This window comes from Podarcis tiliguerta, assembly GCF_965153285.1.
Source record: "Podarcis tiliguerta genome assembly, chromosome: 11".
NCBI classification, from domain to species: domain Eukaryota; kingdom Metazoa; phylum Chordata; class Lepidosauria; order Squamata; family Lacertidae; genus Podarcis; species Podarcis tiliguerta.
The window spans coordinates 15,217,658-15,244,896 of record NC_139544.1 but is presented as its reverse complement, the minus strand read 5'-3'; the positions used below and the strand labels follow the sequence as shown (position 1 = coordinate 15,244,896).

The 27,239-nt window shown below is 41.7% G+C and overlaps 1 protein-coding gene across 1 annotated transcript in view; it reads left to right on the top strand.

Annotated features, from left to right (window-relative positions):
• The first annotated feature begins 435 nt into the window (after window positions 1–435).
• MEGF10 (multiple EGF like domains 10) overlaps window positions 436–27,239 on the top strand; it is a 113,691-nt gene continuing 86,887 nt past the window's right edge. Inside the window, exon 1 of the mRNA XM_083403709.1 lies at window positions 436–972. The gene's annotated coding sequence lies outside the window, so the exon portion shown is untranslated. The remainder of the gene's footprint in view (window positions 973–27,239) is intronic.

Sequence of the window (27,239 nt, the reverse complement as noted above, 5' to 3'; positions counted from 1 at the left end):
TTTATGTTAAGAGGTGAATTAATATGTTTCATTTCATAATGTGAATATTTAAGGATGTTAAAGTTAAATTTTATAAGAACTGTGATTTGGAAAACCGTTAAAAGGATATGTAGTGAAATTCAACCAAGGGGAAGTGAGGAAGTCACTTAACAATGTTAATAAGTGTAATTTTTAATAAGGCTATGATTTATGTTTGTTTGTCTTATGTGTTCGTTTGTTTATAATGTTGTGAAAACCAATAATTTTTTTTTTTGGAAAAAAAGACAAGTATAAACAAGAAGAACAAAAAAACTTGACTAGTATAAATAAAAAAATTAAAAGGGGGGGAACTTCTTAGTTTCTCGCCATCGACCTGAGGGAACTTGAGGCAGGAGGGTGTCTCCCCCACTCCCGCCTCCGCCCCGCGCATGCGCAAAGTTGGCCGCGCGTGCTAACAGGCTCCGCCGCGACGGGGCGGGCCGAGAGATTTCGCCTTCGCCTCACGACCTCAGGCGGCGACACCTGTTCCTTAGGCTAAGCTAAGCGCGGCGGCGGCGACATTGGCATTGGTCGTCCCCGCGCTTCTCACTGCCGCGCCCGGGACGGAACTTCCTCGGCCGCCTCAAGTTGGCTGCGGGGCAGCCTCCGCCGCCGGCCACCTGCGCTCAGCCTCGGCCAGAGAGGAGCCGGGAGAGGCGCGAGTTTCCCCCCGGAGGCGCCGGTCGCCGGCTTGGCTCGTTTGTCCCCTCCGGCGCCCCGTCGGTTATCGCAGCCGCCTCAGTAGTCGCTTCACCTCAAGGCGGGCAAAGTTGAGGCTCCGGAGCGGGAGTTGTCGTCGCTCGGACCGGGCTCGGGAGGAAGCGCCATGGCGCCTCTGGCGAACGGCCTGTAGGGGAGCTGGGCTTTTTTGGGGAAAGGAAAGAAGTCGCTTCGCTCCGTCCGTCGCGGAGGAGACGAGTCCGCCCGGCGCGCCGGCAGCTCCGCTTATAGCAGGTGAGGGACTGGCGAAGGCGGGAAAAGCGCAGGTGCCTCCGCCGCTCGCTTCGCGCCTGTCCGGAGGGGGAATCGCGGTCGCGGGTTGGGAGAAGACCCCCAAAGAAAGGGGGAATCCTCAACCCCATCCCGCACACGGGTATCGCGTGCGGAACTTTGAGGCCCCACCACCACCACCCGATCGTCTGAACAGAGCCGCGGACCCACGCGCGGACGCCATAAACACGCATCGGTCAGGGGCTCTTTTCAGACGATCGGGTGGGACTGCTGCTGCCGCCGTTCATGCGCACGGGAGCTGTCCGTTGGAGGTCAGGCGACGGGGCGTACACAGGTATTGCGTGCGTAACCTGAAGACGGCGTGTGTGTGTGTGGCGTCCACGCGTCGGTCCGGGGCTCCGTTCAGACGATCGGGTCGGGGGGTGGGGGATGTTGGGAGTGCTGCGGCCGTTCACGCGCACGGGAGCTGTCCGTTGAAGGTCAGGCGACGGGGCGGAATTGGGGTGGGGGGCTAAGGTTCGGGCTAAAACTATGCCGGCCTCCCCTGGCGGTTGGTTGTCTGAATGAGGCTCGTTTGGACCCGTCGGGAGAAACGCGGTAGGGGAGGTAGCGCTGCTTTGCGCAGGCGGGGGGGGGGGGGACATCGGGGTGTCAAAATTCGGGGCAACCTCCCCCCCCCCCATAACCATGGATGCAAATCTCATTACAAATTTGGGTGTCAAAATTTTGTGCCTCACACCCCGCATGGTGGGGGGAGGGAGCAGGGAGCAACTTCCTCCCCCCCCCAAATTAAAACCCCCAAGGAAATAAATAAAAACGCCTGACTGAAAGTAGAAATTGTAGAAGGGCTTTGACAGGTGTTTTTTCTAAACGCTTGGGGTGGAAAGGAAGTAATTTAAAACTGTTGCTTCATGGCTGAGTTGGGATTTGAACCCAGATCTCCTAGGTCACAGTCCAACCCTCTTCTAGCCAATACACTGCACTGGCTCTCCCCAAAGACTCTGAGAAATTGTGCATGCATGTTCCTCTGCTGAAAATTTGGGTGTAATGTTCTGGTGTTTGTATTTAAAGTTCTCTGACAAAGTAATAAATGTAATAATTGTAAGCGCAGTAAAATAATAGCAATAATAATAGAAATGTTGCTGAGCCGTTTCATGCTGGATCCCCCAGGCAGTGCCAGACAGAGGATGGTGACAGGTGGGTGTCTTGCCCCCCTTAAATAAACATTGGCTGTACCAATGTCCCCCCCCCCGCCTCTCTTGCTCCGTTCTGAATAATAGTTGTGGGGTCCACCATGGTGCTCAAGGTGCGGAAGGGGTTGCAGGGCCACGTGGACAGGCCTCATCCCTTGATGTCCATGTGTTCAAACTCTTTTGGAAGCGGTTATTTTGGTGTGCACCTGTGGAGCTGCTCCACGGGAGAAGGGGCTGTGGTGCGATAAAGGTCTCTCCTTGCTTGGAGGGACTCTGTGCACAGACCTTAGTGTGCAAATAGAACTCCTCCCGATGTGCTTTGGACACTGAGGAATGCGACTGCGGCGCATAGTGGCGACGGGAAGTGAAGCTTGCTTGCTGGTCCTAGGACCCTCTCCACATGTTTGGATACATGTGAACTCCGCCTAGTCAACTGTCAAAAGAGACATGTATGCCGTTGGCACACACAACTTTCACACTAGATGTGAAAATGGCCATGGCCATTTATATTTCACCCCTCTCGGAACGTCATTCTGGGCAAAGTAGTCTTGTGAAATGAACTTTTTTTTGGTAAACAAATGGAGCACAGCAGCCTACGTATCTCTTCAAGTAAATCTGATAAATAATACTTTTGCCTATAAAAGCTAATTCCCTACGTTTCCAAGGTGGCACACTTTCTACTGCTGTCGGTGTACTGGGTGCGCTTTGCCCATTTGTCTTTGTTGTTCCACTTTCTCCCGTATCCATTGCGACTTTTTCCTCTATTTAAATGAGCTCCTTCTAACAAAAGGCTTGTTTTGAGAAAGAAAACTCCTTGTCCCCATCTCCTCACCCCTACCTTCCTACGTTCGTGCAGGAATGTCTTCTACTCAGCATGCACTTTGCGTTTCTTGAGGGGTGGGCTGTCGGTCTGGGTTGTTTTGCTGATAGTTCAGCACTGGGTTTTAAATGCCTGGCTAGCTTAACATCCTATACAGCTGCTGCTTTGCTCTAGAGCTGGAGAGAGAAAACTTTTGACCGTAGCTGTAAAACTTTGTTTGTTTTCGTTTCATGTGATCCATATATTTCTTGCTGAGAGTGGCCTAAAAGGAGTACTTTAATTTGTGGAAGCTTTGGTTTCGTTCCAAACTTTGTTGGCAATGCTTGTGAAATAATTAAAAAGAAGAATGCTCAGAACAAGTGCAGAATACCTTTTCCTGACCTGATTAAGTTCCAGGATGGAAAACAGGGATATCTAACTACTTTAAGCCCCAGAACCTCTCTCTCTCTCTCTATTTTTTTGAAAAGTAAACTCTATGTATGTTGTAGTCTGGTTCCCTGCATGAAAATGTATCTCTGTCTTTTAATTGAAAGGTGTTACTGTAAATGCTGCTGCTGGGTTTTGGTTGTTTTTATCTAAATTACTGGGTTTGGTTGTATTTGAAAATATTTTTCCTGGAGCTAGCTTACTTTAAACTGGTTGTCTTATTGTAATTATGCCACTGTTTTGCATAGATGCTAACAACCCACTGGTGTAGTTTATTTGATTTTACAAGAAATGTAGACTTGATCAAACACTACAAAAGCTATCTGAGTTCTCAATGCCATCTATGGTGCATTGAGAATTACAATTCTATTATTTACTCTAATAGTGAGCAGCTGATTTCCCAGTGTTGATCCTTATGTAAACCAAAGTGCCACCATCCACACAAAGGAGGGAAATATCAGCAGTCTTGGGGGAACCCCAGACTTTGCAGAAGTACAACAGATATAGGGAAAGCCCACTGTGATGGCAGTGGGGAAACCACCCCAAACTGCTCAGTGAGCAAGGCCTGCTAATTGACTGCAAGGGGCAAGTGCAGAAAGTCTGGGAGAGTTAATGGAGTATTCTTGAAAAAGTACATGCTTGGCTGCTTTGAACCCTGAGCAGAACACTCCATACTGCAGCATTTTGTTGCAGGCTTCATTCTAATAACGGTGTGTTACAAAGTCAGAAGGTTTTAATTGCCCCAAGCACCACTCCACTGGCAGTATTAACCTTTGTATATGTGGTATGGTGTAGAGTTAGTGCTTAAAAACTATGAGTACATGTAATTATATACAAAATCAGGAATTAATGGAATGCTTCCACTGTTTCCATGGCCATTTATAATTGATGCATAATCAATCACATAAGCCAGTGGACTGCATAGAACACAGAGCAGGATGTGTCTTGCTTTCCTAGAAGTCAGGGTGGGAAAATGTCAGTGCCTTTCCCCTCATGGGACTGCTGTATTGGAACTCTTGCACATCAAGCAAGAAAACTGTAATGTTTCTCCATTCTAGGCTGGTTTTTTTGAGGGTGGGTGGGGTTGTTGTCTCCTGAAGATTGATGAATAACAGAAAAACATGTTTCATAGTCAAGATCTGTTGAAATGGAGGATTTGCAGCAGGGAATAGCTATTTCCTTGTTACTCAGACACTTGCTGGGGACAAATGCGGCGGAGGGGGCAGCTGTAGTGAGAAAGCTAAGGTCATTTCTCTGTCCTACTACAAGTCTGCAACACCAACAAGCTTCTTTTGTGCCCCTTTTGCTGCCTGAGGCATGAGGCCTGGGCATCCTGATGGATGGCTGCACACAGTACTTTCTAAAAGACTGAAAATGTGCTCCTTTTGTTCAGTAGTAGATCTGGGTCAGGGGAAAAGGATCAGGGAGAGGTGTCATACTGTCTGTTTCAGTCTTCCTCTCTGAAGACCAGAAGCCCATTTCATCCACTATCTTGTTCTCAAAGTGGCCAAACAGAACACAGCCACCATAATTAGTTGCCACTGAGTCCCATTAGGGAAAAAGGTGGGGTATGTATGAATGAAAGAGTGAATGGTAGACTTTTTATCAATCCACAAATTTTCCCAGCCTGCTTTTACTAAAACTATCCAAGTTGGTGGCTATCATTTCATCCCGTGGCAGTGAATTCCACAGTTTAATGATATAGTATGTGAAGAACTGCCTTCTATTGTTTGTTCTGAATCTTCTAATATTCAGCTGCATTGGATGACCCTGGGTTGTAGTGTTAGGAGAAAGAGAGTAAAACATCTCTCTACCCACTTTCTCTGCATCACACATACCTTCATCATGTCATCACCCCCCCCCCTTTGGAAACCAATGGATGGTGATGATGGGAGCCAAGAAGACCTGGCCTCCCTCTTGCAAGTGCTTTGGTAGGAGATGCAGAGACATTAGCCCTGGTAGGGTGTGATGGTGGAGCTCTTCTCCAGCCTCAAGCATCTGTGTCCTATGAAGAATAGGAAGGATTCCAGAGGGTGGGGAGCGTGCTCGCCAACTGATAATTATTGAGGATAAAAGAAGCACAGCAGTCTGAACTTTTATTGAACAAGGTTGGTTGTTAAGCGAAGACCTGTGCAGATGTTTCACACAATTAGAATTGTGTGAGGAGAGAGCAGAGTATGCTAGCTACCCAGGTGCCCCACCACCCTCTATGCATTGGAGGGAAAATCCCTGCAGTGAGGTGCCTGCTGTGCTCGCTGAGGCTTCTGGCATGATTTAGATCTCTCAATTATGCACCTGCAACATGTGGAGAGTGCTGGCATTGGGGTTATGATGCATAGGGTGGCTAATGTATTCTTGCTCTCTCCCTGATCACAAGAGGAGGAGAATGCCTTCATAGGAGTGAGTTTGAGAGTATCAAAGAGACAAACAGGTGCCAACATTTTTATTCATTGAAAGCCTCCATTATGGCTGGCTTTGGGCTGTTATGTTGGGCTCTCCATTGATTTTCGTGGGAGCATTTTAATAGATGCCATTTTTGTTGTTGGCATGTGACATTTGCATAATTTGGGCTAGGACTACTTCTGACTGAGAATAGGATCCCGATCAATTCCCCTGCCATGTCCCTTCATCCCTCTTCTTCTCTTTGCACTAGCACAATAGTCTTAAACCTTTTCAGAGCCAGGTCCCACTTTCAACCCAAACACTCATTTGGTGACCCAATTCTTAACCTTCTATATATTTACATGGTGGCAGTGCTCCTGTTGCGATCCAACTTGGATGAAGCTGTGACCCACTAGTGGGCCCTGACCCACTAGTTAAAGACCAGTGCCCTAGCAGACTCCTGAGTGTGCAAGGTTCAAGCCAGTCATTGCTTCTCCTCTGTCCAGTGGCATACATCTTTCCACTGATATAGCATTGTGCTCTGTTGGAATAACGGTTTTATGAGCAATCCTATCCTGCCTGATGGCTTTCAGATAGGACATTCATTTACAACTGCCTTCACCAACTAGGTGCCCTCCAGATGTTTTGACTGCAACTCCCATCAGTTCCAGTCATCACAAACTCTAGGCCTCTCTGTCTGGCCCTCAGGACTCTCTCCAAGCCATGCTTCCTCCTCAGCCACACCCTTCCCCCCTGGTTACAGGTAGGTAGCCATGTTGGTCTGCCGTAGTCGAAACAAAATACAAAAATTCCTTCCAGTACACAAAAGCTCATACCAATAACAAACTTAGTTGGTCTCTAAGGTGCTACTGGAAGGAATTTTTTCTTTCTTTTCCCCAGGTCACATCTAGACTTCATTGCTTGATAGAGTGGAATGTGTCTTTGGTTGGCTGGATAGAGGATAGCAAGAGCTATGAGAGCAGCCTGCTTTACAAAGGCTTTATCAGTGACTGCTCCCAGACGTTGGCACTCTCTCTATAGGGAAGCTAGACAGACCCTCCTAGCTGTCCTTCCACAGGTAGGTGAAGAATTTCTTGTTCCAACAGGCTTTTTGGAATTGGACTGCTTTTCATTAAAGGGAGGATCCCACACAGTTTTTATTGTAATGATCTGTACGTTTTAAACAGATTTTATATGTGCATATAATTTAAATTCTACCACTGTTTAATTGTGTTTTAATGTTTGTTTGTTTTCTATACTTTTGGTGTTTCTTGCCGGGGTGTAAACAAATATAATAATAATAAAGTTTACATGTGTTGTTTTGCCCTTTTTTGCCTCTAGCCAAACAATAACAGTTTTCCCTCAAGGGCCAAGGCACTACTCTAGCCTTGTATCCAGTCTAGCCAACCTTGCTCAGCATAGCTAAGAAACTTAGCAATTTTGATAAAACCAGACTGAGTTTGCATATTATGTGAGCTGAAATGCTCGTAGAAAATGATCTGAAATCCTGTGTCCTACTAAACGTAAGATTTATTTGGGGAAGTTGGCTTTGGGAAAGTTGTTCAGATGATGATGTGGTCTTTGGTCTGAAAAAAGTTCCCCACCCTGGAATAGACTTACTGGGTTGTATTCACCATAACACTAAGGAAATTGCTCCACCAGCTGATGGAACAACCTCTCCAGCCTCCTTTATGACTAGATTTGTGGAGGGTGCAGGGAGAAGAGTCCCATTGTGAGAGTGGGCATCATTGTGCTGGTTTCCACTTGTTCAGTGACTTAGTTGCATATGACCCACTGAAATCAATGAGCAAGTATACTGTATTAAGTTTCATAGATCCACACTGTGTATTACTTAGGTCGATAGCGCCGTATATTCTGGTGACACTCATGGGGAAGCTTACATTTGGCTCCATCAGTAGCAGGACCTTTTTTGTAACAGCGCTTATGCGCTGTGTTTTCTTCTGGAAGAGTCCATACAGCTTCCACCATGCTCTTTATGAAGATGCGTGCGAAACCCTTGCTTTTTTAGGTAGCAGCTGAGAATTGTTGATGAACACTGCTATGCCCCATTAACTTAGTACAGTTGTACCTTGGATCCCGAACGCCTTGGCTCCCGAACAAATTGGCTCCTGAATGATCGAAACCCGGAAGTGGCTTCCACGGCTTCCGATTGTCTGCAGGAGCTTCCTGCAGACAACTAGAAGTTGTTCTTTGATTTTTGAACATTTTGGAAGTCGAACGGATTCTGTTTGACTTCCAAGATACGACTATCAATGTTTTGTTATGTCATCACTTCTGTTTAATTGTTGACTGGGCTCATGTATTTCATTATTTTATGGTTGATTTTTGTTGTGTGTTTTTTTTTGAGAAACAGTTGTATAGAAGTATTAAAAAATAAAATAAATACTGGTTGAGTGCAAATAAATCTAGTTAAGTTTAGTGGGACACAGGATTTCAGGTAATTTTCTACGAGCATTTCAGCTCACATAATATGCAAACTCAGTCTGGTTTTATCAAAATTCTTAGCTGTGCTCAGCAAGGTCAGCTAGATTGGATACAAGGCTAGAGTAGTGCCTTGAGGGAAAACTGTTATTGTTCAGCAACTTGGGATGGTTAATGACAAGTCTGGAGAAGTGAAAGTGCTCTGCTTTCGCGCTGGATAAGCCACTTTGTTTTGCTTAAAAGAAATGTGTCCATTGACTGAGCTCTATATTTAATGCAAGACTGAAACTGAAAGCTGGCTTCACTCTTCATTTTTCCTTGTAAATATCCCTGAATGCCCAGTAACACAATTCAGGAAAAGAGCACACTTAATTAGCTATGTCTGATCTTCCTGATGTGCATGCACTATGGGATGCAACTGCTGTAACTGGATTTAGGAAAATAGTAAACTGAGTCGCCAGCATATATGTTCTCTTATGCTGCTGAATAACTTGTTTACATCTTTCAGGCTCAAGTTAGGAATGTCAGTTGATTGGCTATGCTGCAAACCTTTTTATCTGAGTATGCAACATACCATGGACCATATTTTCTCATGGTGCAGATTATAACAATCTGTACTCTTCAGCATGTGTTCTAGATTGCCAGTGGAAATTAATAGTTGATTCCATGTTTTTATTACATCCTAAATAGTATTACTTTGTATACTTTTATAAAATTATGACCTGTATTAAAACAATTTGGCTAACAATATTTCATTATTGGATAATTTTGTAAAACTGGCAAGTTTGGCTTTTAATTTCATCTTGAGCATAGTGGTTTACGTCTGTATTTGCCCATCACGTCCAGAATGAGCAGCTGCTAGTTATTCCCGGTTCTGTATAATATGACTAATTTGTCTCAAGCTTGTTCCCACCAAAGAAGCTTCTACATCATGTGACAGGAACTAATTTTGGTGTTATTTGCTTCAACACAGTAAATAAAAGAGAGAACATGGATACTCTTCTTTGTAGGGTGGAAATGGTAGTACTGTAGAACACAGAGCAAAAACAACAATCGTAGCTCATTACAATTTTCTGTGCCTGTTTCTATAGTTCTACAGTTGGATCAGGGTCCTTTTTTTGTTGAGCAACAGCTGTTGTAAATAGCATGGGGTGACCCCACATTCTCAGGTTAGGGGAGAGAAAGGAAAACCTCTATCCATTTTATTCACTTCATGCTTAATTTTGTAAACCTCTGTCATGTCCTCTCTTGCTCATATTTTACACAATAGTCTGCATCTTATTAACATTTACAATGTTCAGGTTTTCTAATGGTGGAATGCAGTTTAAGTACCTGCCTTAGCTATTGTTCCTGTTCAATAATGTGATGCACTATTAGTGGCTGACAATTAGCCTTATTCCAGTGGTTTTACCACTTCATCATTTATCTCCTTCGTCTTTTCTTATATCATTGAAACATGAATTGTTTGTAAGTCCCCTTATCTGAAAGGCAGAATATAAGCTTTTCTTTGGCAAACTGTGTAGTATGTAAGGCATTTTGTTGAAGTCTGTAGGTTGTCTGGGTGAGCTTCTTTGCAGTTGTTTCTATATGGTGTCACATAAAGCCGTAAGGCTGTGAAAAGTCAGTTTGTAATATTTATTATTTGTTTGATTTTATATGAATTGAGAGTTGCTGTTACACAGCAGACTCTCTTGATTTCCTTGCAGAAATCAAGCTGGGGTAATTCAGTCAGTAGAGCAGGAGACTCTTAATCTCAGGGTCATGGGTTTGAGCCCCATGTTGGGCAAAAGATTCCTGCATTGCAGAGGGTTGGGCTAGATGACCCTCGTGGTGCCTTCTAACTCTATGATATTCTATTTTTTTTTGTTTTTGTGTTGGAGCTACTTGTTCTCTCCTTGAGAAAATGTTATTTTAGCTTTTCAAGCAAAACTAAGACCCTCTCAACCTTTTTGGAGTAATTTGGACCATTTTTGTTTCAAAAGGATATGATTGCCTACTGCTGGGGTGGTCAACCTTTTTACATCTACCGCCCACTAATGCATCTTTCTTCATGGTAAACTTTCCTTACTTCCCACCAGTGCTCAATGGAAGGAGGATTCAGCTTGTGCCGTAGAACCCTCTACTGCCCACCTAGAATCCTGAAACGCACACTACTGGGGGGTAGGGACTAGGTTAACAACCCCTGACCTACAGCATCAGACAGCGTCTACTTCATAAATCAATTTAAGCATTTCTTAAATGGACATTTTACAGAGCTTGCTCAGTCAGTGATCTCCAGTCAGAGAAAGTGGGTGTAACCTTTAATTATTTCCTGGTACCTCTCAAGAAGCAAATCCCACTTGTGCTGTATTGAGCCTCTTTTTCACAGTGTTACATGGTTGTTGTTTTTTTAACGGATATAAATCTGTATGTATACAAACATATACACTATTAATATTTAACTTTTTCAAACTTAGGAGCTACTTTTAACTAAACTCTGGAACTTAAAACCTGCTTTTCAATTTTTAAACTTTCAAGTCAGTGTTTCTGACTTTCAGACGGGGGTCAGCAACATTTCTGGGGCAGTAGGCACTTTACAAACTGGAGAAACTGTTTTGAGCACCACATGCACACACTGCACCTTTTAAACACCCCTTTCGGTTTGCCTATTAAAAATGCAGGTGGCCTTCCTTCCTTGACATCTGGTATCAACCTATTTATACCAGTGCTACAACTTCCTTAGGCTGGGTTGCAATCTGCTACTTGAAGAACAGTGGTCAATCCTGTAGATACATAGGAAGCTTAGTCCTGTAGAAATATAGGAAGAAATATAGGAAGGTCTGAGTCAGACCAATGCTTCCAGCTAGCACAGTATTTTCTACACTGACTGGCAATAGCTTTCCAGGATTCACACAGGGAATTCTCCCAGACCTACCTGGAGATATTAATGTTTGAATTTGGAACTATCTGCATGTAAAACAGACATCTTAGCTCTATCCTTTCCTTTGTGCTTAATATTCCTAGTAACCAGAACCGACTTTCCCATAGGGCTTAGTGGTGCGTTGTGCCAGGGTGCCGGCTTCTCAGGGGCCCCCCAGTGAGTGGGGGACGTTTCCCTTTCCCTGCATGCCCACCTGCGCCCCGCCAACTGTATGGCTGGCAGGCATGCAGCTTCCTTCCCAAGCCTCTGCGGGGATTGCTCTCCTGCAGCAGCATGGGGGAGAGTTGCCCCCCCCCCCCATGTCTGGCAGTGCACAGCTTCGCCCCCCCCCCGTCTGTGTTAATTTGGGGGTGCTGGGCAGATATTTGCACCCCAGCGCTGCATCTGCTAAAGATGACCCTGCTAGTAACAGACACGTATATTTTTGGAAAGTTGAGATACCATAAGCGTTTAAGACCACCTGAATCGTAATACATAATCAAAGGGTGAAGACGTCAGCTGTAGTTCTGAAATTCTTGTTTCTTCCACTCGATTGTATAATGCTTGTACACAGCATGTTGCTTCCTTAACACTTGAAATTTTGGGTCTCAGGTACAAAAACACAAGCCTTTTTATTTTGAGTAATTATAATCATGTTAGAAACTCCCTGAATTATCAGAACCGTTTTTATCACAGTTCTCCAGAACTGCATTAATCTCCTAAACTGATTAACTATGAAAGGAGTACAACAGTATTAATTATGAAACACAGAAGTAGGTGGTCTGTTGGAAAGCATGCTTTCCATTTTAAGCCTGGAGTAACAATCATAGTAACACAACGCTGCTCATGTGACAGTTAGACAAAGAAGCCATTATGCATGGCTAGCTGGAGATGCAGCCTGCTCAAACCTATATTCAGGCAAAACTTGGCAGATCCAAGCTTAGAAAGTCTACTTTGTTAACACTCTTCCTTCTTCCAGGCAGTTCTTCCAGGACTCCTGGGTTTCATTTCCTTGAGTTGACAAAAAAATGGGAGGCTTACAGTATCCTTGTAATATTTGCTTTATGCAATATATGACGTACAAATAAAGACAATTGAGATTTAGAATCAAGCAGAGCTCTAAAAGCCAGCAGATTTTCAGAGAGCAACTTGTGTGGCCACCCCCAATGTTGCATCCTTTGTTCCAGCTAATTCCAGCTAGAAGCTTTTAGCTTTCTCTCAGCTTCTGCCTCTGTCTCAGTTTCAGACTCCAAAGTTAATTATTTCTTGCAAACTGTTTTAAGGCTACCATAGATAGTCATTAAGACATATTAATGTTCTTTTGTCAGTACTCAGATCGACGGTGATCAAGGCAGCTAAACTCATAACAATATTATGGGATCAGTCACAGATTAAACCAAAGAAGTCCAGATTTGCTTTAATTATCCTGCTCATAGTGAGATAACAGGTGCAGGTCATATGCAGTAAGTTAGCCAATGAGTTACATTTTGATGTTCCATGTTCCATTTTTACCCTTTAATGTGATACTGTCTTCATTGGCTGGCAGTCTCATAGATCAGGCAATGAAGGGATTATCAAATGAAAGGTTAAATTGGAAGCTGTAACATTAAAACATAGGCATTATTGAACTTTTGCTTTGCTCCAATTTAGCCTTCCCCAACCTGTTGGCTTCCAGATGTTATTCCTGATATTCCATCATTCGTGATCATTGGCCATGCAGGCTTGGGCTGGGAATATAAGAAAGCAATGTTTGTTTTACTTCCTTTATGTTCAGCACATGCATCATTTTTTTCCACTCCACTGCAATTCAGCTTCTGACAAAAACTGTTATTCATCTTGCTGTCTGCTGTGGTGGAATTTTATGTACTTAATTACAGTTAATCATGCTACCTGACCCTAGTGCACCGCAATACAAATGGGGGTGGGGTCATCATTTATGTATTGTTTTGTGGACTGAAAGCGCCAGCAGTGAATACCGATGGTATTTGTTCCAGAAGTAAAAAATAAAAATCAACAAACACTGGCAATTTCCACTCTTGTTTCTGTTTCCTTTGGAATTATCCAACATCCCTAGCTACAGTTGATGGGAACTGCCCTCAGAACATACCATGTTGAAGATAGCTGCACTTTTTTTTTATCCCAGTAATGAATCTCAGGGCAGTGCTATTTAACTTATCCTGCCATTTCTAGCATTTGTATTTTTGACTGTGTGTAAAACAGGCATTATATGTGTCCTTGCATTCATGCAGTATATTTTGAATCATCACCTAACAATGATTCCAAAATATAATTGGCCGGCCCATCTAGGGGCATATATATTTGAAAGCAAGCTTTCATATGCATATCCGTAGCTCGTTAAGGATTTATGTGCATTTGATATTTGAACCTATAAAGCATGCAGTGATGGCTACTATGTGATGAGATCATAGCAATAACACAAGAAGGGGAGAGAAAAAATCATTCATCCTGGATCCCCTGTAAAGATGACCAGCACAGTTCTCAGTGATGCTCTAACTAGAGGTCACATATCGACAGCAGTTTACTGTTGTGCACATGTACTGCTGGATTGGAGCCACTGAGTCCTTCCTTGCTTGTTGATTCTGACTTCCAGCTTGTCTCATGATTCCTGGCTCCTGGCTCACCTCACACTGTTGCCCTCAGTCCAGTTCTGACAGACACCATAGAAGACAAAATCAATACTCAAAATGATAGTCTGGAACTCTGAACTGAAACCAGGAAGATGAAACACTCTGGAGATGAACGCCATATCTTGCATTTAGGTACAAATAAATGAAAAGCACTACTATAATATGAAGGACACTGAGCTTGTAGCAGTGCACACAGTCTAGGTGACTCAGTGGAATACAAGCTGAACATGAGCCAGTGGTGTAGTGCAGCTGTTAGAAAAGCTATTGCATTCTTTGTCTGTATCAACAGATACACAATGTCTAAATTACAGGAAGTAACAGTCCCCCCCTTTTTTGCATACATATGAAATACTTTATCAAGTTCTGGTTGCCACATTTTTTGAAGAATCTGGATAAACCAGAGCATGTCCAAAAGAGTGGTCTGGTAACCCATTAAAAAAAAAAGCCTTGTAGAAGAGTTGAAAAAGCTGGGTATGTTTTGCCTACAGAAGAGAAGATTAAGAAGTGCAAGTCTTAAAATATCTGAGTGGTTTGTGGACATTTTGTACTGCATCTGGGGAAAGATTCAATTAGCCTCCTTTCTCTTGCATTCACTTTCCAATAGGTCTTTGCTGAATTTTCAGAGGAAAGAATGTGGTTCCACAAGTTGTGGAAAAACGAGGTCCAGCCTATAATTCCTCATTTAAATCTTTGACAGTACAAAAGAGAAAAGATTGCACTCTTTAAACCCCACTACCCCATCTAGTGTAGGGACGCGGGTGGCACTGTGGGTAAAAGCCTCAGCGCCTAGGGCTTGCCGATCGAAAGGTTGGCGGTTCGAATCCCCGCGGCGGGGTGCGCTCCCGTTGTTCGGTCCCAGCGCCTGCCAACCTAGCAGTTCGAAAGCACTCCCGGGTGCAAGTAGATAAATAGGGACTGCTTACTAGCCGGAAGGTAAACGGCGTTTCCGTGTGCGGCTCTGGCTCGCCAGAGCAGCGATGTCACGCTGGCCACGTGACCCGGAAGTGTCTGCGGACAGCGCTGGCCCCCGGCCTCTTGAGTGAGATGGGCGCACAACCCTAGAGTCTGTCAAGACTGGCCCGTATGGGCAGGGGTACCTTTACCTTTACCTTTTACCCCATCTAGTCATAGAACTAGACTAGTTATGTTTTAATATTTGAATCAAATCTGATCCTATACACTTGCAAAAATGTTTTCTTTTATGTAGTGTCACAATATCCAAGATGTAGTCAGAAATATTTTTCTACTTTGTTCATAAGTTTTCATCTGGGGATTTGTTGTTTAGCTTTCTGGCATGGGAGAAGATAGGAGGTTGAAAAACTTTGCTAAGCCTCAGCAACTTGATAGCTTAAATCAGAAGCCTTGCTGGGCTTGCTTGCAGGATTTGAATGAACTAGCAGCTCAGATTTAGCGAAGTTATCTTAATTAACCCTGACTTACACTACATTAATTGAATAATTGATGTTATAACTCACAAGGGTGTTTGCAGTGGTGAAAGGAAAACAAAAGCAGTTTCTTTGTCATTGCCAATGGAATTGTGTTAAATAATTTATCTTGTTTATTCAGTTAGCTGTCACTAATCTATTAAAAAAACTTTATTTATTTATATACATTTGGAAAAAGGTGTCAACAAAATTTGCTTCCAGGAGGATCATATAATCCACTGAGATATCTGAAACTCGGTTTTGCTGTTTAGTTGTGCTACAATTTATAAGAGAGGGTGATAGCCAGGTAAGGCATATTCAGAGTAGACCAATTGAAATCAATTTATATCAATTAAACTACTCAATTATTTGGTGATTTTTAAACTAAGAGTAGTTTCATTTAAAGATTCCTCTTTTTATACCATGAGCATTATTAAGAACAGGAATCTGAGTTCTTACTGTTATAATCACTACTTCCTATATTCTACAGACAACACATAATTTATCACACTCTCCTAGATTTACCATTTTGGCTAACCTCACTTTTACTTATAATGACTGTAAAATATGATTAAAGTAATGCATGTTGAAATATGCAAATTTTCCAAAAAGCCTAACAATTTGGAGCTACTAACACACTTGAATCAAGTCAGTGCAAGTCTCTAATGATTCCTGAGAATTGCCATCGATGATTTCTAACTAGGGAAGTAATCATGGTAAAACATGTTCAATAAACTTTTGATCATTGTCAGTGGTTAAGGAAAAAATTGAGGAGAATGTTAACACACCACAAGCCCTGAACCCAGAAACAGAGCCTGTCTAGGCTATCTGCTTCAGACATTCTTTCCATTGACTAGATCCAGCCTCCTAGGAAAAGTGATCACTGTGACAACACAGCTGAATGGGTTAGAGTCGTTAGACGAATAAAGGCTTCACAAGTGTAGGGCCGAGATAGACAGCCTGTTTCTATTCTGTAAGAGGCAACTTTGAAGAGAAGGAGCTTTATTTAACCATTTTAATTTTTTTTAAAAAACACCCTTGTTTCTGAGTCATGCAGACATGGCGGGTGGGGTGAGTAAAAGGCATTGTGTTCTATTAGAGAAGTACTTTGAAAGTGATGCCTGGGAGCTTTTCATGAACTATTGTTAAAGGGTGTTCTTGGGCTGCAGAACATCATTAATGACTTTAGTGGATTTTAATTATTGAATTTTTTTCTGCAGATAAGTCACCTTCATTAAAATAAGCACTTTAAAAAAATGACAGTCACATAAAACTGGCTTTTTAATGTTTGTAAGATAGTATGGGAGAGCTGAGCAATTATTTTTGAAAATTACTCAATATAGTTGTTTTCTAGTTTCACCATTGCTCTATTTTTATAGAACAGTACTTAATAGTTTTGGGTGGAATCCAGTGTTGTGCAAGCAGATTTCTGCTCAGGAGACAGGCTTTCATCTTCTCCCTCCTGCAGCCTTTGTGTGGCTGTGAAATCTGTTCCAGAGGGTCCCCCAGCTCTCTGGAGCAAATTTTGAAGGCCCACAGGGGGTGCAGTGGGGAGAATAGAAAGATGAAGTCATACTGCATGCGTGGAATTACATTCTGCATGGGCAGCAATAGATAAACCCATGCCATTTAGACATCTAATAGCTATTATAGGAGCATAAAATCCAGCCATATTTATATTTATGGCGTATAGTTGCAGAGATTGTTGGTGTATACAGATAAAACAAAGCAGTTGACACTGTATTTCTTCCCATAGAGCGAGACTGGAGTATTCCCACTTTCCCACTGCATTTACTTCCTGGGAAGTATGTTAGGGATTCCTGTCCAAAGCAGAATAATGAAAATACAACATAACATATTAATAGTGCAATCCTTTGCGTGTTGTCTCAGAATTAAGATGCATTCGGTTCAATGTAACTGACTTTCAGATAAGTAGGACTGCAGTCTGTGAAAGATTCCTTAACATTTACACACATTTACACACCCAAAATGTGAGTGTCGCCATGCTGCAGTTTGCTCGGCCACAGAAAACTACAGCTTGATGACAACCTTCAGAGAGCTGCCAGGCCTTCGCAGTAGCATTGGAGGGGGCAGTGTTGGTGGCAGGAAGCCCAGGCAATCTGCAGAGGAACAGTCACAACAGTCCTCGGCAATTGTTCTGCTGCCACCACTGTCCACTTTACAGATGCCACCAATTGATCCTTCACTCCCAAGTAGGACTCCATGGTTGCCTGGGCAACCTGCTGCCACCTCTTTCCTCATCATGGGAGGAAGTCTATAGCGGGTTTCTCCATAGATCACCTGGACTGCCCCCACCTCACTTGTGAGAGAAGGTCTAAAGGGAGGGGGGTTCCTCTCCGTGGCTCATCTGGGCAGCTGCCAACTTCTTCCTTTTCAGATGAGGATGTCTAAAGGGCAAATCGCTGCCATAGTTGGCTCCTTCTCTCAGATGTTTTGGTATTCTAGATTAGACTAAGGTAAGGATATGAACTCCATTCATTGAATTGTTACTGCAGTACATACGTACGCAGAAAACCATGAAAAAAAAACACAACTGTGTTGAAGCACATCATGAATGATATGCCAATCTCTTACGGCGAATGTCTGCTACTCCAATGTTGTAATCAAACATGGTAGCCATAGGTGACAAATGAGTAAGCTGGTGGAGGAGGGACAGAGTACTCCATTCTACTATGCATCTAGCATAGAAACCAAGCTTGCCACAGGAGAAGGGACACACGCTTTCCCCATTTTCAACATAAAAATGCATCAGGTTGTCTCAAGAAGGATGGAGCTCTTTGTTTCTCTATCAGTTCCCAGCAGGCTAGCAATACTTTGGTGGGCTAATTTGAAAGGTGTACCAAATGGAAGAAATGTGTGTTCACTAACTTCATAGTATGGAGGCGTGCTTCACCTATTTAACAAAGATATTTTTTAAAAATATGAACCTCAGCATTTGAATTTTCCTTTAAACTCAAAGCACATTTTCACAGCTGTATGTCATAAATTTGCACATCTCTCCTGTCATACACATCTCATTCTCACAATGCTGGAATAAAAAAGCTTCCAAGGCCCAGTACATACTAGCAAAGCTTTGACAAATGCAAAAAAAGTAATCTTGCTAGCCACATTTGGTAATTTACTTGTTTAAGCTTTAGTAGTTTTAAGGGACAATTCATTGGATGACAGAGGCCTGTGTGTAAATTGAAGATACTGTGCCCATTTGAAAGGTACATTTGGAAGGTAGTACTTCTTAAAACATTTTTTCTCCCACATAACATTACATTTATCTTGAACTTTCTTCTGCATTATTTATATTCAGCCTGACAGTACACAGGATTAATCACAGATTTTGGACTGTTTTCAATTGTACTTAAAAGAGACCTTTCTCTGTGTGCAAGATACGGAAACCCCTCTGAAGAGAGTGTCAGATGACAGAATTTACCAGTGTCACAGGAGTTTGGTGTATAAATTCACTGTTTAGCCTACTTTTATAATAGAGCTTTATTGCTACTTTAATCCACACCACATGCAGATGACCTGAGCAAACCCCACGGAAAGACAGAAGTCTTGTTGTGTGTATGTGAAACAGTTGCTCAAAATCTGATGCACCAGCTGTGGCTCGACTAGTTTGGAAGTCAAGGGAAACTTGATCTCTTAATCTTTTTTTTTCACCAGACAGATATTGTAAATAACAACTGTTTCCTAACTGTATTCTGTCAGTTAGGCAGAATACAAGGTTTGAATACAAGGCTTTAAAGAATCATGCTCAATGTGGTCAAAAAGTTATATAGGAAAAGGGCATTAAGAGAGAAGAAATTTATCCCCCCACCCCCAGCAATATTTTTGTCTGGGTTTATTTGTCTTGTTCTGTAGCAGCGGCTGAATATTATGAATGCAGTCCAAAATACAGTGGTACCTTGGTTCTCAAACTTAATCCTTTCCAGAAGTCTGTTCCAAAACCAAAGTGTTCCAAAACCAAGGCGCGCTTTCCCATAGAAAGTAATGCAAAATGGATGAATCTGTTCCAGACTTTTGAAAATAACCCCTAAAACAGCAATTTAACATGAACTTTACTGAATAATGCGACCACTGATCCATAAAATGAAAGCAATAATCAATGTACTGTACTATAAAATAAATGACAGTATTGTAGATGATCAAAATTAAAATTATTATTTTTTCTTACCTGCACTGTTGATAGCTATTGTTTGGATGGGGGGCTTTCATCCATTTCCACAGTCACACAATCAATCAATCAATCAATCAATCAGTAGCTGAACCCACCCAGTCACAAAAACAAATTAACCGAAAAAGCCTCAAAAACCAAAACGCAAAATAAATAGCAAAAACAAAAGTGCCAAACTTAATCCATTCTGGAAGTCCGTTTGACTTCCAAAATGTTCAAAAACCAAGGTGCAGCTTCTGATTGCTGCTGGTGCCCCGGAAACAATAGCCGGCAGCTGCATCGGATGTTTGGCTTCTGAAAAACACTTCCGGGTTTTTGGCGTTTGAGAACCAAGGTGTTTGAGAACCAAGGTACCACTGTAGTAAGTGTACTTGTGCTCCAGTTGAAATCAATGCAACATTGCTGGGTGATTATATTCTCAAATCCCACAGATGTATCTGGCTCCTACCCTATATATATTTTAACTTTAATGTACTTTGATGTAATAGGGACCATTAATGATGGTTTCTGAAGGTAGTAAATTAGGGTAATCGGCAACAAAAAGCTACCCAGCAATCAGTGTCTTTTAAGTCTTTCATGACAGAATCCATGCATAATATCTGGGTAGCTTTCAGTGACTAACAGTATATAATGTAAAAGAAACCATTAATACCAGTTGGGATGTAAAGTCTGCTCATGTAGTATGTAAGCCTTTTTTTGGCACAGAGTTTGACACACACACACACACACACACACAATTCACACCTTCTCTCTCTCCAGTCAATCACTGTAAAGTGCTTCATAACACATGTTGCAATTAAGCTGTAGAACTTTCTCTCCCCCCCCCCTTTTTCTCTTAATTTTTACTATAGAGAATAACTTTAACAAAGTGCCTCATTAAGTCCATAGCTGCAGATTTTATTTTAGGAGAAATGGAATTGAAATAGCTGTAAAACTTGGATTATTGAATGCAGTATAACTCCTAGGTGCTTCCTTAGACAATGGTACCAATGACAATCCATTTTTGTAATGACAGATAAGCACCCTTTATCAGTACTATCCAGTTTCAAAAGGGGGTGCAGTCAGATTTAAATAATTCAATAAGTACTCTATAAGGAACATGGTTAAAGGACTGAAATCTTTTTTTTGCTTATGTTAATAAAAATACACTCATCGTTCATTTCCCTTCAAATTACTGCTCACAGCAAGGAATTAGCTTCCAAATTCACTTTCAGAAGGTTTCAGATAACCTGAAACCAGAGCCAATTTACATATTTTAATAGGATGATTTATCTTGGAAAAAATATTAATTACAACAAAAAGTCTTTGATTGTTAGGGTTTCTAAGGCAATGCCTTTGTTGGATCCTTTTAATGATGAAGCAGGCTGTCTCTAAAGCAGATTCTGTTCACATTAAAGGAAATGAATGTGAGAGTTTAATGACATGGGGCATCTTTTTTCTTTTTTTAAAGTAGCATTAAGAAAAGTTAGATTGATATGAATAACAATTGAGAACTTTGATATCAAATTGGTATGAAATTATCAAAGTGTTTTCTGTGCATAATGTATAGGTTTGTTTATCACTATTAAATTAGTGTATATAGCATTATTTTCTATTTTAAATGCCAAATATCAGATGCTGTTTTAAAAGTAATTTCATTCATTCACCGGTTCCTCATTGTGGAATGAGGAAAGGTATGTACAGCAGGGCAGAACATGCTGCAGTGATGACATATCCCCATTCTGTATACTTTTATTGCATTTGTAGGCTCTGGATCATGAAATGTGGTGTCTGGTGAGCCACTTTCTTCCATGGCTTTCTGTAGTAGATCATGCAAGGAAAAAATGGCCTGGCTATACCCTTTGAGAAAATGTGGAGTCTATTTTGAATTTTTTTTATAAAAGCACAAGGTATGCTATCTCTGAGGAGGATGAACTCTGTTCTGTTAAAAGAACTGTTTGGGGAAATCCCTAGGTCAAAGCTTTTCAAACACTGTGTCGTGACACATTAGTCAGTGTGTTGTGCGAATGCTCCCCATGCTCCTCCCAGAGCTAGAAAAAGGTTAGTTTAACCCCCAGTTTGCTAGTAAAACTGAATTACTGTGTCGTGAAATGACTCATGTCTAAAAAGTGTGTCACCAACATGAAAAGTTTGGAAAGCTCTATCCTAGGTGAATTCATCAAACCAATTTTAATGTGAAACTGATGTAAAACATAATCCAAATAAATATTCTGAAAAGCTCAAACTTTTATATTGATAGGTTTGTTTTGTTTCTGCAAGCAGTAATTAACTTTTAGCTCTTTCATAAAATGTTTATTTCAGGTCTCTAATGTTATGTATATCCTAAATTTCCTAAAGTTGCTAATACTTTTAACATAACTTCTTTTGGAATGCCTAGAAACAGAAGGACTAGTCTTCGTTTCTTTTCTGATATAGTTCCTGTTTTTGTTTATGTGCACCACAGTCTTCTATTATTTATGGCCAGCATTTTTTAAAAAATAAGATGCTATTGCATTTATAAAGAATATTACTCTACGGCTCTTCAAGTATACTGTTATTTTAAAACTATTTTTTGAGCTCTCTTTTCTATATATTCATAGATAAGTTTGCTTGCATTTTTTCAAAATACAGTTTTGACATTTGATGCCTTGGCCTTCATTCTATGCCCTTAAAATATTCTTCATTATATTAACTTTATCAAGTGCATAAGGTATATTTTCCTTTAATTGAGATCGTCAGTAAAGACCTAATGTTGGTTATGGCAGTCCTCCATACCAAATGAGTTAACGATTTGCCTTGCAAATTTATATTCTACTTTATGTGCCATGAGCCAGATTATAAGGTATGTGACAGAATGCGAAAATATATACATGTGTGAAAATGATTTCCTAGTGCACTGCTCCTACTGCATTTAATGCCCGTTATCTATTAACACTGCAAGCAGAATCGATAAAAGCAATCAAGTTTATTCATAGCCACAAGTTAACATGAGACTAATCACTGCTGACAAGATTGGGTCAGATACAAGTTTTGATAAAGGTCAGCATTGGTTGCTTTAATTAATGTTTCTGTCTGTCAACAAAAGATAACATTTTTGTTTCTATGTCCAAAGTCCCACATTCCTGCCTTGTGTTCGTTGTTTATTGTCTAAGAATACATTATGAGCAGAGATTGTGTACAGCAAAAGCCATACTTAGGTTTCAATACCTGTGGGACCAGACTGTATGAAAGAGTTAGCAATAATCGTTGGACTGGTCCTGTCCTATAGACACTGAGCATTTAGTGACCTCACTGCCTGCTGCTGCACGTTCTGAACCAGTCTGTAGTACATTTGCACATGCTTAGAGCTCCTGCCATGGGGTTGAAAATGCTGTTTGATGGGGTGTAGATGTACAATAATGTGGGGTGCTGGTTGTGCCTCTGGATGCTGATGCATGTTCTAGGGATGCTGGTGGTGCTGTGGTCTAAACCACTTAGCCTCTTGGGCTTGCCAATCAGAAGGTTGGTGGTTCGAATCCCCGCAACAGGGTGAGCTCTCATTGCTCTGTTCCAGCTCCTGCCAACATAGCAGTTCAAAAGCATGCCAGTGCAAGTAGATAAATAGGTACCGCTGTGGCAGGAAGATAAATGGCATTTCTGTGTTCTCTGGTTTCCGTCATGGTGTCCCATTGTGCCAGAATCGGTTTAGTCATGCTGGCCACATGACCCAGAAAGCTGTCTGTGGACAAACACCGGCTCCCTTGGCCTGAAAGTGGGAGTGTCACAACCCCATAGTACCTTTGACTGGACCTAACCGTCCAGGGGTCCTTTACCTTTACCTGTGTGTCCTAGGCATGTTCCCTGTCTTTGCATTTTTTACCTTAGATGGAAGGATACCTGTGCAAGTACTGGTGTATGCACACAGAGTTCTCTACAGCAAGTGTGGGCAACATTTTTCAGCCCCAAAGGCAAAATTCTCTGGAGGGCAACATTGCAAGGGCCACTTTCCAGTGGGGAATGTGGGTGAGGCAGAAGGAAAGGTGGGAAAAGAAATGGATGTGACTCCTGCATTTGTACAGTATTGCAGCTATACAAAAGCCAGAGGGGTTTATAGACATGCTTTGACATGCATCCCTCCCATCTAGGCAAGCAAGTTGGAGTGATTATCACAGTTCAAGGACTCATTCCGGGCAGGCAAAAGGACTCATGAAGGCTTTGGCATAAACTGGAGGGCCAGAGGGAGAACCCTGGAAGGCCGTTTTTGGCTTATGGGCTCGAGATTCCCCACCATGAGAGTGAGAACACTGACCGGGATCTTCATCCCTGTGGAGGTAGCCCTGTGTGTGCATATATCTGTGTTTGCGTAGTCTTGCTTTGAACTTGCATGGCCACCCTTCTTTGGGAATGATGCTGAGCATTCTACACTGGCTCCCAGTACGTTTCTGAGCACAATTCAAAGTATTGCTGCTGACTTTTAAAGCCCTAAACAGCTTCAGTACTGTAGCTGAAGAAACGCCTCCACCTCCATCGTTCAGCCCAGACACTTAGGTCCAGCTCTGTAGGCCTTCTGGCAGTTTCCTCACTGTGAGAAGTGAAGTTACAGGGAACCAGGCAGAGGGTCTTTTCGTTAGTGGCACCCTCCCTGTGGAACACCCTCCTTTCCGATGTCAAGGAGATAAATAACTACACAAATTTTAGAAGACATCGGAAGTAGGCCTTGTATCAGGAAGTTTTTTGATGTCTCACTGTGTTTTTATATTTTGTCGTTAAGTCACCCAGAGTGGCTATGGCAACCCAGTCATATGCGTGGGCTATTATTATTATTATTATTATTATTATTATTATTATTATTAAACAGGGAACATGATGCCAGCTTGTGTGTGGCACAAAGGGAGCAAGGCTAGTCCACATATTCTTGATTTCCCTTCCTTGTATTTAGTACCTGTGGTTACTGCATAGCAAGCAGCCAAATATTCTGATGTAAAAGTTGCTTACTATTCCACTACCCTTATTGCACAAAAAGAAAGCTGTATGAAGAACAGCTTATGCCATTTCATACAGTTCTAGCTGTGAGATGCCTTGCATACATTGTGGGGCTACAACCCGCATCAGCCTTAGCCAGCCTGGCCAAAAGCCAGGGATGATGGATGTTGTAGTACAACAACATCTGGAGGGTGCCAGGTTGACTACCTCTGTTCTAGTGGGTCTGTAATAGCCCACCCCAAACCCATTGTTGTTGTTTTCCAAACCAGTTTAGTGCCGTTCATTTTGTGGGCTGCTCTGTGAGTAGAATAATCACCATTCTAAGTGGATGAAAACTTTAAACCTGCTATTCTTGCAGCTGTCATATGATGTGCAGCTGTTTAGATGATAGCTGGGCTCTGCGGATCATGGAAACACACTCCCATTTATAAAGTCCTTTAGCACACTACTGGGATTTCAGCTTCTCCAAAGTGCTTTTGAGAACAGAGCACCATTTCAATATATGATTAGCAAAGAAAATATTAAAATTATGCTAAAAAAAGGTATATACGGTATGTGATCACAAAGGTAGACTCGTATGTGAATAAATTGCCATTGCTTATTAATTTTTTTGGGGGGGATTCTTACTTTGAAAGAGATCTGGAGTGGTCATACCAAAGAAGTTTTTACTGTCCTATAATTTCCTTTCCAATGGAAATATGTGGTGTTTCTTTAACTGTACGGTTTATTTTCCAGGGATACTAATGGAAAATCTAAACCAGCAATTTCTTTGCTTTTCTGATATTGGGTGGATCCAGATAGCTGCCACATGCCAGACTAAGACGCCCTCGGGTGTCTGCCAAATCCCATGGGTTCCTGTTCACAGGACAATGGTGGACTTTAACTAGTGTTTACAAATCCACTTCACGTTCTTGATTGCACTTTTGTTTGAAGCTAACCATGGTTATTATTAACAATGGTGCAAATGCAATGCTTTTCAAAAAAACGAATTTCAAAAAATGCAAACTCACATTTAAGAGGGAGGCAAAGAGTATGAAAGCCCACAGTTCACTCACAATACCTCAATCCTGCTTATGGGACTGGACATGTTAGATCTGCACTAGGTTTCATTCAAATCCAAGAAAACTAAGAAATCCCTCAGTGAAAGGGATTAGCGATAGTGTGCTAAGCTAGTATCCTTGAATGAAAACCATCCCCTAACCATTACCTTTTTGTTGATTGTTATGTAGGAGCGTGCCATCTCATTTCAGATTCTGTCCTCTTTCATGCAACTATCTACCACTGCCAGATTTTTTAAAGATTTTTTTTCCTTTTTTTACTACTGCAACTATTTCTCATAATCTCAAGCAATGCTATCTTTCCACCAGTTATAGTGGGATAGTCAGTAGTTTGTCTCTAACCAAGTTTTACTCATAGTAGACTCATTGAAATTAATGGACCCAGGTGACACGTCTATTAATTTTCAATAGGTCTATTCTGAGTAGGACTAACATTGGATTCTACCCAATACCTTTTATAAGGTAAAGGTGAAGGACCCCTGGATGATTAAGTCCAGTCAAATTCAACTATGGGATGCAGCTCTCATCTCCGCTTTTAGGCTGAGGGAGCTGGCATTTGTCCGCAGACTTTTCCAGGTCATGTGGCCTGCATGACTAAACCACTCCTGGTGCAATTGAACACTGATAGAAGGTAGAGCGCACAGAAACGCCATTTTCCTTCCCACTGCAGTAATACCTATTTATCTATTTGTGCTGGTATGCTTTCTAATTGCTAGGTTGGCAGGAGCTCAGACAAAGCTCCCAATAAGTATGAGCATTTACCTTGACATGTCATATCTACTGTGACACTCACTTATGTAATCTTCCATCTGGGGGTCTTGAAAAGTGGTCACTGGGTATCTTTAAAAATGTTCTTTATAAACAACATAACTGAGATAATGAAACTTTCAACCCCTTTATAGTTTGTGTTGTCAGAGTTGTTCATCCAGTTATGAGGAATCCCTGAGACCGTTATATTAATGTATCATTTAGAAATGTATTTCTGCATACTGTAGATAGAGTTAAATCTTCTACATTTTTTTTTGCTAATATAAACACTTTAGCAATGCTAATCAGTTGTACTGATTTTCTGTTTTGATTTTCCTTAATAATTAAGCAAAAGAACTAGGATGCAATCAAGTTGTACACTAGGGGGTTCATGCAAATAGTTGAGTCTTCTTTTTTACATTAATCTTTTTTGTTAGAGGCATTCAGTAGGAAATTTATTGACATTTTAAGAAAAGGAAATACAATTTACCTGCATAATCTGCTTTAATAAGGGAAATCACTCCTTCATTGGAAATTAAACTGCAAGTGCACAACTTTTCATTCCTGGTTAATATAGCTCATTGACTACCACAGTATTAATGCTACTTAAGGAGCTTTCAAATCTTGACATGCATAGAACAAAGGGCTTGTGTAGCTGAGAAGTGCAGAAACCCATAAATGCAATTTAGCTCAGCCCAGTCTTATGCTGGTTTTTCCTCAACTGTGCTCTGATACTGGAAGCAAATCTAGAATGGATATTGCTGCTCACAGGATATTTGCAGCTCAATGGCAGAATGTTTGCTTTGAATGCAGAAGATCCCCGTTTCAATACCTGGAATCTCTAGATAGGAATGTTGTCTGTCTAAAATCCCAGAGAGCTGCTGTTAGTCAGTGTTGACAATACTGAGCTAGTTGGACCAGTGGTGTGGCTTGTTTTAAGGTGGCTTTCTATGTTCCTAGGCAGCAGTCTTGCTTGCTGTGGCTACACTGGTGTCTTGTGCAATAAACATAAACATCTAAGAGCAGAGTCACATCCCATGCACAAGCAAATATTACCAGTGATCTATGGCTTGTTGAAGGGATGCGGGTGGCGCTGTGGGT